This window comes from Mus musculus, chromosome 4 (assembly GCF_000001635.26).
Source record: "Mus musculus strain C57BL/6J chromosome 4, GRCm38.p6 C57BL/6J".
NCBI lineage: Eukaryota > Metazoa > Chordata > Mammalia > Rodentia > Muridae > Mus > Mus musculus.
The window spans coordinates 133,423,703-133,437,059 of record NC_000070.6 but is presented as its reverse complement, the minus strand read 5'-3'; the positions used below and the strand labels follow the sequence as shown (position 1 = coordinate 133,437,059).

Here is a 13,357-nt window from a genome sequence, read left to right as displayed (position 1 = left end):
TTACTATATTAGTAAAGGATACTGTCGTTTTAAAAAAGATTTATTTATTTATTTTATGTATATGAGTACACCATTGCGTCTCCTAAGACACACCAGAAAAGGGCACACCATTGGATCCCATTACAGATGGTTGTGAGCCACCATGTGGTTGCAGGGAGTTGAACTTGGGACCTCTGGAAGAGCAGTTGGTGCTCTTAACTGCTGAGTCATCTTTCCAGCTCAAGGATATTGTCTTAGTCAGGGTTTCGATTCCAGCACAAAACAGCATGACCAAGAAGCAATTTGGGGAGGAAAGGGTTTATTCAGCTTACACTTCCACACTGCTGTTCACCAAAGGAAGTCAGGACAGGGTAGGAACTTGGAGGCAGGAGCTGATGCAGAGGCCATGGAGGGATGTCACTTACTGGCTTGCTTCCCCTGGCTTGCTCAGCGTGCTTTCTTATAGAGGACTCATAGAGAGGCCTTTCCTCAAGGGAACCTCCTTTCTCTGTGATAACTCCATCCTGTGTCAAGTTGATCCATAAAACCAGCCAGTACAGATATTATTTCTGCACGGTAGTGTATGCCCATAATCCCAGCACTTAGAAGGCTTAAGTTGGAAGATTGTTGTGAGATGGAGAGCAGCCTGAGCTATATAGTAAGTCCCAGGATAGCCTGGGCTGCAACAGGAAACTATCTTTAAAACAAGGAAAAAGTACAGCATCTTGAGTGTGGGGCACAGATCTGCAACATTTGTTAAGAACCTGGTCCTATTAGCTCTTTAAAGGGAATGATTGGAAAAGTTTATGAACTGAATAAGAAATGCACATCCCCCCCCCCCACCCCCATAGATTCAAATGTTTAAACGCTCGGTTCTCAGTTGGTGGTGCTGTTTGGGAAGGTTGTGGAACCTTTAGGAGGTGGGATTTACTGGAGGAAGTATGTCACTGGGGGCGGGGCTTTCAGCGCTTATCAGTTTACTCCACTTCCGGTCTCCTGTCGCGCTTGTGTCAGAAGCAGCTTCCTGCTCCTGTTGGCCCACCTGCTGCTTGCTGCCATGCCTCCCCTCCCGCCATGATGGACCCCCATCCCCATAGGACCGTAGGCCCAAATAAACGCTTTCTTCCATAAGTTGCCTTGGATCACGGTGTTTTATCACAGCAACGGAAAAGAAGCTAGTGCAGAAGACAGCTATGGAGTAAGCACGTGTCTCCAAAAAAGACGTTTAGAAACACGACTGTGAAATTAACTCAGGTAGAGAAAGGTGCGTAAGTCAGAAACATATGGTATAATGTATAATTATGAAACAAACACCTGTCCTGTGCGCACCACACAGCTCAAGGCAATGCAGATTGTTGGCAGCTCCATGTCCCTGTGCCACCATCACATGCCTCAGTTCCTCCTAAGGGAATCAGTAGTTCTTGTAGTCTTTACTGTAGCCTCTACCTACTGTCCCAGTTTCGTGGGTCTTCATAGAACATCCATGCTCTACCGTATAATTTAGATTTTTCTGGTTTCAAACTTGATGTAAATGTGCTAGCCTCCCATCAGTCTGTGTAGCTGGAAAGAAGAATTTACCTATTTTCGTTGCTGATTAATATTCCCTGGTGTAATTATAAAGCCAAGAGCTAAGGAGATGGCTCTGCCTTTGCCACACAAGACGGAAGACCTAAGCTCGATACCCAGAATCTACAAAAGTAAATATAAATAAATAAACAAATAAATAAGCAAGCAAGCAAACAGATGTGTCTGTGATTCCAGGACAGCTATTTTATTATTACCAGAGAAATTGCTAGAAGCTACCAGGACATTTAGCCTGGCGTAAACCATGCAGCAGAAACAAGATCAACCCTGGTCAGCACTGTGAGGGGTGGAGAAGAAACTTCCTAAAGTTGTTCTCTGACCTCGGCATTCACAAACAGGAAATCAGTTTGTTTGTTTTTCAATAAAACAACCCGCTGGGCAGTAGTGGTGCACTCCTTTAATCCCAGCACTTGGGAGGCAGAGGCAGGTGGATTTCTGAGTTCGAGGCCAACCTGGTGTACAGAGTGAGTTCCAGGACAGCCAGGGCTACACAGAGAAACCTTGTCTCGAAAAACCTAAATAAATAAATAAATAAATAAATAAATAAATAAATAAATAAATGAAATAAAGCAACCCATTGGGGATAAAGAGATGGCTCAAAGGTTAAGGGCTTGTTCTGTGTTCTGCTCTTACAGAGGACCCGAATTCAGTTCCCATCGGCTCACAACAGCCGATAACTGCAGCTCCTACAGCCTCTTCTGGACCTGGTGGGCACTTGCACTGGTGAGCACATACCCCCACACATATAGTTACAAATACAAGAAGATATTTTGTAATGAAATGCATCTGTGCACTTTACTAGTGATTGGCTTTGAAATTCTTTGTTTTTACATTTAAATTGTGTACATGAGAGAGAAGGTGAGGAAGTCAGTTGTCTTTCAGCCATGTGATTCCAGGGATGCAGCTCAGGTCCACCTGCTTGGTAGCAGGCTGCTTTTCCAAGGGGCCACCATCCCACATGCTTCTGACAGGCTTTAGAGTTGTTTCTAGTGCATGTCTATTCTTAAATTCCTTCTCTCTCTCTCTCTCTCTCTCTCTCTCTCTCTCTCTCTCTCTCTCTCTCTCTCTCTCTCTCTCTCTCTCTCCAAGACAGATCTCATTATGCTGTCCTGGAACTCACTCTGTAGACCAAGCTGGCCTTGAACTCACAGAGCTCCACCTGCCTCTGCATCCTGGGTGCTTGGATTCAAGGCATGTACCAGCAAGACCAGCTCTGAATGTTTTTGTATCTGCTCCCTGACACACAGTGCATGCATTGCCTAGGACATTTTTCTGGTTTGGTGTCCTGGGTCACAGTATATGAATGTCATACCACTTCACTAAAAAATGCCAACCTTTCCCCCAAATCAGCTGTGCTAAGACACACAGGCTTCTATGTAAATTTTTGGAAGGGTTGATACAAAAAGCAAGAGCAGTCAGGAGGGAGAGGGAGGAGGGTCTGTGGTTCAAGGCCAGTCTCCCACACATAGCAAGTTTGGTGGCAGTTTAGGACATTTGACACTCTGTCTCCTAAAGGAGGTGGGCGGCTAGCTGGCTAAGTATGTAAGCCACTTGCTGTTAACCGATCACTGTTTCTTGAGACATAGTCTTGCTATGTTACCCAGGCTGTACTAGAAATTCTGGGCTCAAATGGGTCTCCCTCCCCAGCTTCTCCTCCCGGGCAGGTACCACCCACAGTGCCCGGCTCCAGAGGAGACTCTGGGGGAAAAAATAAAATCAGTCTGGGTGTGGTGGCACATGCTTGCAATCCCAACCATGGGTAAGTGGAATGCAGGAAGACAGGAGGCCAAGGCCAGCCTAAGATCCTATCTGCACTGGCCACGGTGGCACCTTTAATCCTGGCACTCGGGAGGCAGAGGCGGGTGGATCTCTGTGAGTTCGAGGCCAGCCTGGTCTACTGAATGAGTTCCAGGACAGTCAGGGCTAAACACAGAAACTTTGTCTTGAAAAGCCAAAAAAACAAAAACAAAACCCCTAAAACCCCAAACAATTTCAGTTCATTGGAACTCTTTTTTTTTTTTGTTGTTGTTGTTTGTTTGGTTTTTTTTTGTTTTTTTTCGAGACAGGGTTTCTCTGTTTAGCCCTGGCTATCCTGGAACTCACTTTGTAGACCAGGCTGGCCTCGAACTCAGAAATCTGCCTGCCTCTGCCTCCCGAGTGCTGGGATTAAGGGCGTGCGCCACCACTGCCTGGCCCATGTGTATTTTTAAAAATGCACTTCCTGGCAAGGACCGTAGGAAGCCCCGTGTATTTCTTGCTCTGTATCCTCAGTGGTTATTCGGCTGTTCAGCGGAAGATTAGATTCTCCAGCCTGGCTTTGGTGTGATGCAGGTCTTCCTGCCTGTGTGGCAAGCACTTTACCAAGTAAGCGCCTCCCAGCCCATGGTGATTAGTCCTGACTGCCATCCTGGTAGCATGGAGCCAAGTCTAGATTGTGACGTTCACTTTGGGCGTGTCTGTGAGGGCGTGTCCAGAAAAACAGTTAGCCAGTGAGGAGAGCCATCCCGAATCCCATCCCATTGGCTGAGGGTCCAAAAGGAATAAGTGAGAAAAACCTAGCGAGGGCTTGTCTCTCTCCTCCCTGTCATGGCATGGGCTATCCTGCTCCATCTCTCCCCACTCCACCCCCAGCACCTTGATGGACAGAACTTGTGAAGCCTCAGGCTGACGGCGGTCCTCCGTCTGTTTATCCCAGTCATCTGATCACAGCGGCAAGCGAGAAGCACAACACAGCCTCTGATAAAGAAGTCTCAGCTCATTAGGGTTCTGCAGGCTCCAGTGTGATCCTTCCATCTGGCTCTGGTGTGAGCGGGAATGCGGAGTGGCCTGTGGTAGGCATGGAAACGAGGCTGCGAGAGCATCTGCCTCGGCTGCCTGCCTGCTGGATCTTTAGGAGAGGATGCCTTACCTCTGACACCAGTGCATGTGCACACGCACACGCAGACACGTGGGTAGTACATGTACATACATCAGGTGCTCTAGGCCTGTTTGCCAAAAGGTATGAGGCATCTGTCTTACTTTCCTCGTCTGGAAAATTGGCTCACATACTCTGCTGAGTCCCAGAAACTCATCTTTCCCAAACCTCCAGCTCTTGCAGGTTTCTTGAACTTTCTTTGTCTCTTTAAATCTATCCTCTAGTGTGGAGGGACTCCTTTTTGACTTCGTGAGAATGTGATTTTTGATGCCATGCATGGTAGCAGATGACTTTAATCTCTGTACTTGGGAGGCAGAGGCAGGCAGATTTCTGTGACTTTGGGCCAGCCTGGTCTACCTAGTGACTTCCAGGACCGCTAGGGTTGTTACCCAGAGAAACCTTGTCTCAAAAAACCAAAGAAACAAAAACCCCAAAACAACAACAATTAAAACAGAGAGAGAGAGAGAGATAGGGGTGGCGGGGTGGGTGGTGGGTGGGGAGGGTTGGGGGCGGGGAGCTCTTTCCCCACCAGGGCCTGCCTGGTTACCAGAAGCAATGAGAAGCAGAGGCTATGTGGCTTCTGGGGATGGTCAGGCTGCCCATACATCTTGGCTAATGCTCTGATGACATCCTTGTACGATGGACAGCTGATGGACAATGGTTATCTGTGACATGCTGTGTCTCCACAGTTACAGTCTGACCAGGGTGGCCTGCCATGACTGGTAAGATGATGGCAGATCAGGTCACTGTAGCATTTTGGTAACTATGGTGATAACATTGACTAAGGTAGTGGTAAAGACTGGGTGTGGTTGCTCCAGAGTTGTCACGGTCTGTCAGCCACAGGGCAGATGTGGCTGAGGGCTGGTTCCAGTGGCATGCTGAGAGTCGAGGCCGATTATACGCTCAGCTGCATTAAGCTTTTCATGCTAAGACAAAGATGAGTGCTAAGAAGTGGGTTGGCCTGGAGAGATAGCCGGCTGCTCTTTGGGAGGATCCAATTGGCTCTCCATGCCTACTTCAGGTGGCTCATGAGCTCCAGTACTCCAGCTCTCAAGGATGCAATGTCCTTGTCGTTCCTCTGCAGACTGAACACACACACGGCACACAGATACACACACACATGTGCACACACAACACAGATACAGACACACACATGTACACACACACAGCACACAGATACACATGTGTACACACACACATGGCACACAGATACAGACACATGTGCACACACACAACACACAAATACGGACACACACATGTACACACATGTACACACACACGGCACACAGATACAGATACACATGTGCACACACACACATGGCACACAGATACAGACACACATGTGCACACACACGACACACAGATACAGATACACATGTGCACACACACACATGGCACACAGATACAGACACATGTGCACACACACAACACACATACAGACACACACATGTACACACATGTACACACACGGCACACAGATACAGATACACATGTGCACACACACACATGGCACACAGATACAGACCCACATATGTACACACACACACACACACACACACACACACACGGCAATACTTTCCTTCCTTCCTTCCTTCCTTTCTTTCTTTCTTTCTTTCTTTCTTTCTTTCTTTCTTTCTTTCTTTCTTTCTTTCTTCCTTCCTTCCTTCCTTCCTTCCTTCCTTCCTTCCTTCCTTCCTTCCTTCCTTTCTTTCTTTCTTTCTTTCTTTCTTTCTTTCTTTCTTTCTTTCTCTTTCAAGTCAGGGTTTCTCTGTGTAGTCCCAGCTGTTCTGGAATTTGCTCTGTAGACCAAGCTGTTTTCAAACTGAAGAGATCCACCTGCCTCTGCCTCCTGAGTGCTGGGATTGAAGTCACGCGCCACTACATCCAGCTTACAAATACTTTATAAGGAGAGGATGAAAAGATGGTTTAGCAGTTAAGAGCACTTGCTGCTCTTGCAGGAGTCCAGAGTTCAAGTCCCAGCATCCACACGGTAGCTCACAAACACCTGTATAACTCCAGCTCCAGGGCATTCGATGACCTCTTCTGGTCTCTAGGGGCATCTGCACATATGAGCAAATGTGCACGCACACACACACACACACACACACACACTGGCAAAAAAAAAGAGAATGAATTAAACATATTGAACATAAGCCTTTGTTACCGTGGTGGTTGGGATAGGAATGGCCCCCAGACTCCTGCATGTGAATGCTTGGCTATAGGGATTGGCACTCTTAGGAGGCATGGTCTTATTAGAGTGGGTGTGGCCTTGTTGGAGGAAGTGTATCACTATGGGGTGGGCTTTGAGGTCTCCTATTCTCAAACTATACCCAGTGTGGCACACAATCCCCTTCTATTGCCTGCGGATCTAGATATAGAATTCTCAATTCCTCCTGTACCATGCCTGCCTGGATGCTGCCATGCTCCTACCATGATGATAATGGAGTGACTCTGAACCTCTGAACCTGTAAGCCAGCCCTGATTAATGTTTTCCTTTATAAGAGTTGCCTTGGTCATGGTGTCTCTTCAGAGCAGTAGAACCTTGACCAAGAAAATCCCCAAATGCTGACCTCACTGTCACCTCTGGGCTCTGCCCACACCCCTTCTATTTGTCACATTATAACCCAAGGGGTCATCAGTTATCATGACAAAGTTCTAAGCATCAGGCTAGCCCATCACTTTACTGACATGATGGCAATGGGCCCTGTAGGCTCAGATTTTTTTCAAAACCTACTTTTAATAAGGATTCTTAAATACTTTAACCTCCCTTCTAGCTCACTACCCACCTGAGATAGTGAAAAAGAAAGGTTACTAGGATACGGGATACGTGGACTTGTTTAGAAACAGTTCTTTGGAGCAAACCCAATCTGCATCATCAGGAAATCAGCAGTTGAGCACAAATCAGCTTTGGCAACTCGATCCAGAAGAAGCCAAGAGGCTCTGCTGTTTAGCGGTAGTTCCTTGGGGGGCAATTTCAATCTTCAATTGTCAGGATACCAGGAGTTCAGTTCAGTCATGTCAGGACAGCAAACTTGAGTCAGCAGTGGTAGCTTGATTCAGCAGAAACAGCCAGCCCTCCGCCAGATCCGCAGGAGTCAGCAGGAGTGATCAGTGAAGATGGGAGACCAGAGAAACGCTGCAAAGCTAGCAGTTGCTGTCCATGAGTCCTATGTCACATGTCCTCCCACCAATCTTGCCTCAGCAAAACACCACATGAGTCCCTCTTAGCAAAACTCCACAGGTGTCTGTATCAGACATATCCAGAAACTTCCACTTCACTCTGTCCCCAAGTCCAAGGAAGCAGCAAGAAGCTGCCAGGACACCACCAGTTTTTGGTGCGTTTCTTTCTACGAAGTCACGACAAACAGTGACCAGTGAGGAAGGGCAAGGTGTACCAATACCATCCAGTGTTGTCCACTGCCTGTTGAGTTATATTTATATTCCTTAACACCATGCATCCTTTTACATGTCTGCTTTAGCAAAATTTTCTTTTATGAGGCCAAATCTTTTAAGTTCAGACTCCATTTTCGAGAAAGTGACCTAACTTTGAGCTCAGGTAAACTAACAGGCTGGTACCTAGCATTAGTTTCCAAGTTGCCTAGAACCGGAGCCTAGCTCCACTCTCTAGGCTAATCACCAACAAAACCAGTGTTTCCAGGTTACACCCTCAATAAGACCAGCCCCTCCAGGTTATTCCCCCAACAAACCTGCACCCCAGGTTACAAGTCCACCCCTGCCTATCGACCACCAGTGCAGAGGGGAACAGAAGTTTATGATCTGACTCCCAGCTCCAGCCAATTATGGTAAAGGCCGCAGCAGCTTTCCAATTAGATGCTTGCACATGTACTCCCTGCTTGCTGCTTACTATAAAGTTTGCCCTGATAGACATTCGAGGCTCCACCACCACCAAAACTGTCCTTCCTGACAGTGTTGTGTTGCAGGGGCCCGAGCTAGCTCGAATAGAATGAAGACCCTGCTGTGAGCTGCATCAGATTGGCTCCTGTCTATGTTTTGGGACATCACTGACATTTCCCTGGCACTACACTGTCACCTGTGTCTGCTTCAGCAAAACATGACTTCACACATCTGCTTCATCAACAAAACATCCTTTCACCTGTGTCTGCTTCAGGACACCATTCTTTCCTGTCGTCTTTAGCAAATCATCCTTTCACCTGTGGGCCCAGCAAAGCATCATTTGACGTAACCGACTTTCCAAAGAAACCAGAAGTTTCCGCTTCAGGGCCCGGTGAGTGGGATGTTGTGTCTACATTAGGAATGTTTGCAAAAGGGAGTGGGCCAGAGGGATGGCTGACTGAGTTTGATCCTTAGGACCTACACGGTGGAAGGAGAGAACTGACTCCCGCAAGTTGTCCTCTGACCTCCACACGCACACACACCCATGCATGCAACGTAAATAAAAACACAGTATAACTAGTAAAAAAAAAATCAATAAAAGAAGGAGAGCAAGTCTCACCAAAAAATTCGGGGGCGGTCATGTCAGTGAGGCTTCTGGGGGACCCAGTGGTCCAGGGCCTGTCAAGATCTTGCCTCTGAGAGGAGAGGCAGGTGGCCAAATGTGTTACATGACCTTCGTTAAAGAAAAAGGCAAAGGGTGAGACTTCATGGGACTTGAGATTTGGGGTTCAGTACACACCACATCCACCTGTGCCCCTGAAGCCATTTCTATGAACTCTATAACAATGTGACTTGAGGAGTCTTGGGGAAGAGAGGCCCCAAGCAGGTGCTGGCAGCGGAGGATGCTGCCCAGACACGCGAGCAGGAGTGAGACGAGGCCATGGCACAGAGAGATGCTGGGTGGACAAGCTCCAATACTAGATTCGTGGTACTACAGACCCTCCGGGTGCTGTATTAAACCATGGCAGTGACTTGGCTCACACTGGACACGATGGGGGCCAAATGCCTGACTGTGGGACACCACGAGACCTCAGCAACCAGAACTGACCAGAGAGTATCTGACCTTCTCATAAAACCGGACACACATGCTGGCACTCTAGGATTAAACAGCAACTGCGACGTCAGGTCTGGACAAGCCCAGAAAGCACAGGAAACTGCACGAGCAGCTGCTTCAAATTCTCCTGGGGCCACACTCACTGCTGCAGCGATTCTCTCCGGCTCACACCTGAGTGTGTGTGTGTGTGTGTGTGTGTGTGTGAGGGGGCAGCATTATGTATATGCACATGTACTTAGGTGCCTGAGGCTAGAAAACAGTGTCAACATCCCTGGGGTTGGGGGTACCGGTATGGGTGCTGTGAACCAACCTCTCTGGTCTTCTGCAAGAAAAGGAAGAACACTTAATTGAGCCATATCTATAACATCCTCCTGCCCAGCGTGCAGAACCCTTGGTGATGGGGGCTGGAGAGATGGCGCAGTGGCTATGAGCACTGACTTCAGAGGTCTTGCTCTGGCCCATAGGTTCTTTATTTGTTTCTGATTATGGACGGTTGTGAGCCACCATGTGGTTGCCGGCTTTTAAACTTATGACCTCCGGAAGAACAGTCAGTGCTCTTAGCCACTGAGCCCTCTCACCAGCCCAAAAAATAATTCTTAAAACAAAACAAAACAACTTGGTGATTATATTAATTACAAAGGTATTTCAGACGATATTCAGGCTAATCTCCCTACCTTTTAAAAAACTTTCTGTGTGTCTGTGTGTCCGTATTAAATATGGGTGTGTGCAAGGAGGCCAGAGGCTCACACTGGGTGGTTTCCTTATCACCTTTTTATCACCTTCAAATTTTATGCTTCTTTTTTAATTAAAAAAAAAAAAGATTTATCTTTATTTGATGTTCATTGGTGTTTTGCCTGCATCTATGTCTGATGGAACCCCTGGACCTGGAGTTACAGACAGTTGTGAGCTGCTATGTGGGCTCTGGGAATTGAACCCTGGTCCTCTTGAAGAGCAGCCAGTGGTCTTAACTGCGGAGCCATCTCTGCAGTCCCTTAAAGCTTATCTTCATATTGATATTTATTCAGATTTTTAAAATTATAGTTAGTACATCCTTGTGTGTGCGTGCACATGCATGCCACAGGACACATTTCCTGATCTTCCTGTCTTGACCTCCCTTCAGCGAGATTACAGTAGCACACTTCTGGGCCAGCTCTTCGTGTGGATGCTGGGCTCTGGAACACAACAGAGGACTACTTGTTAGGAAATCAGTTCTCAATGGGGGTGACCTTAGCTGTGACTCACAGCACTGGGGACATGGAACCTGAAGAGGCCACTTCCTGTAGCCAGGCAGGAACCCCAGTGGAGCGATAGGGACACCAACCCACCCACAAAACTTTCAACCCACAATTTACAAGAACTGCAGGGAGGGGGGATGGAGCGGAGACTGAGGGAACGGCCAACCAGTCACTGGCCCAACTTGAGACCCATCCCATGGGCAAGCACCAATCCCTGACACTATTAATGATCCTCTGTTATACTTGTAGACAGGAGCCTAGCACGGCTGTCCTTTGAGAGCCCCCCCCACCCCCACCCCAGCAGCTGACTCAGATGGATGCAGAGACCACAGCCAAACAGTGGATGGAGCTCAGGGACTCCTTTGGAAGAATCGGTAGAAGGATTAGGTCCCCCAAGGGGACTGAAATTCCACAGGAAGACCAACACAGTCAACTAACCTGGACCCCTGGGGCTCTCAGAGACTGAACTACCAAAGAGCACACACATACACACACAGGCTGGACCTAGGCCTCCCTGCTCATATGTAGCAGATGTGCAGTTTGGTCTTCATGTGGGTCCTGAACAACTGAAGTGCGGGCAATCCCAAAAGCTGTTGCCTGTACGTAGGTAGGTAGATATGTTCTAGCTGGGCTGCCTGGTCTGGCCTCAGTGGGAGAGGATGAACCTAGCCTCACAGAGATGTGCCAGGGTGGGGGTATGCCCAGGGGGCCCCCACCTGCTAAAGAGGAGAAGGAGAGGGAGGACAGGGATAGGGTTGTGGAATTGGGGGTGGGGGTGGGGGACAGTGAGCAGAATGTAAAGTGAATAAATAAAAAGAAAGAAAATCAAATTTCTTCTTCCACCATGTGAGCCCCATGGATCAAACTCAAGCCATCAGGCTTGGTGACAAATGCCCTTACCACTAAGCCGTCACCAGTATTCTGCTTTTCGTTATTAGTTAGATTCTCACCATTCTTCACTATTAGGGTCTCACTCTGGCTGTCCTAGAACTCACTGTGTAGACCAGGCTGGCCTTACACTCAGGTCCTCCTGCCTCTGCCTCCCAAGTGCTGGGGTTAAGGGTGAGCCCCACCGCATCTCGCTCCCCCATGTCCACTTTCTGGGAGAGGGACTCTTGCTGAGCAGAGCTTGCTGACTCGGCTGAAATGGCTGCCTAGCAAGGCCCCGGGCGGGCTCCTGCCGTCATCTCTGCCTCCCCGGCACTGAGCCTACAGCAGCACCCCCCTAGGTCAGCTCTCACTGAATGCTGGGCCTCTGAACCCAAGCACGCACACTAACTAGTCAGGAGGCTTTAAAAGGAGAGGGCTCCGCAGGTGAAGCGCCTGCTGTTGCAAGTGTTAGGCCCTGAGCTCTGCTTTTAGTCCCTCGATTTGTGGTCATGCTGGATTCTGTATGTGGTTTCCCCAAAAGGCAGGAAGAGGGTCAAGGGCATCGGCTACAGGACAATCTGGTTGGGTTATCAGAAGGAAACTAAGCCCTCCTATTCAACGGGGACAGGCAGAAAGACGGGTTGGAATCAGGCAAGAATTATTTTATTGTATGTATATGTAAATGCCTGTATGCAGTTATGTGCATGTGTGTGCAGTGGTTAACCACTGAGCCATCCCAGTCAGGAAAATCTGAATGAAAATTCTAACCCACAGGGAGCAGTGCCATTATCTGTGGCCACAGCCATGGTGGGACAACACCTTCCAGAGGCACAGCCTTCACCCTTTCAGCTCTAAAGCTTTTTATTATTGCTATCTTTGAGATAGAGCGCCCATGGAACCCCCAGGTTGGCCCCAAAGAACCCTCCTACTTCTGCCTCCGAGGGGGACTGGGCAGAAGCCCTGTGCTCTTGCTGAGGAGTAGGGGTCACTGGTCCTCATCCAACATTGCCCATACCCTTTGAGTGTTCCAGCTGTTTCCTGCTGGGACATCAATACAGGAATGCACAGTGTGGTTCTCGCCTATAATTCTTTTGCCATGGCCCAATTCAGATATCCTAAGACAAGTCAGCTCTGAGTCCAGGTCCCAGGCTGGGCAGAGCCTCTTAGACAGTACTGAGACTTCACTGCCCTCTGGTGGTCTGGTACTGGAATTGCACCTCAGTTCCCATCTCTTCTTTATACAGGGACCCCTTCTTCCAACAGGGAAGTCTCTAATTCCCAGGTGAGGACACAGCTTAGAGACTTTGTACTGCCCTTAGACCCCCAACCATAAACTACAAGGTTTGTCCTTCCCTCCTACGTTACTGAGTCAGACACGCTGGCTCATTAAACATCGACCTAATTAAGGAAAATGGAGGAATTCCAAAGGAGGGATGTCCCATAGTGGGCTTTCTCAGGCCTGCACGTGTTAGGACTGTTATATTTGGATGTATCTGATCCCTTCTCCGACTGGCCTCTGCAGGTGGCAGTTGGGCATGCCATAGTCAGGAGTCTTCCTGACAGCACCTGCCTACTATGCTCACCATTCACAAACTAGGGGTTTTCCGACTGTGTGACCACCGAGGCTTTTTAGCACCAAGCTGCGGCCCCAGCACATGGAGAGACATATCACAGTGTAACTCCAGCATCTGCACACTGGACCACACAGCAGCTGGTGGTAACAATGTTTCTGTTTCAGTCTTTGAGTTGAGTTCCTCTGACGCCCTCCTTCCTGAAGTCCCCCAGGCCCAGGAAGCAGCCCTGGAC

The 13,357-nt window shown here is 48.4% G+C and overlaps 1 long non-coding RNA gene across 1 annotated transcript; it reads left to right on the top strand.

Moving 5' to 3' along the window:
• The first annotated feature begins 2,164 nt into the window (after positions 1–2,164).
• Positions 2,165–4,321, top strand: 1700091J24Rik. Its single transcript, XR_881474.2, has 2 exons — positions 2,165–2,286; positions 3,835–4,321. It is a non-coding gene; the product is annotated as an RIKEN cDNA 1700091J24 gene (long non-coding RNA).
• Positions 4,322–13,357: the final 9,036 nt, after the last annotated feature.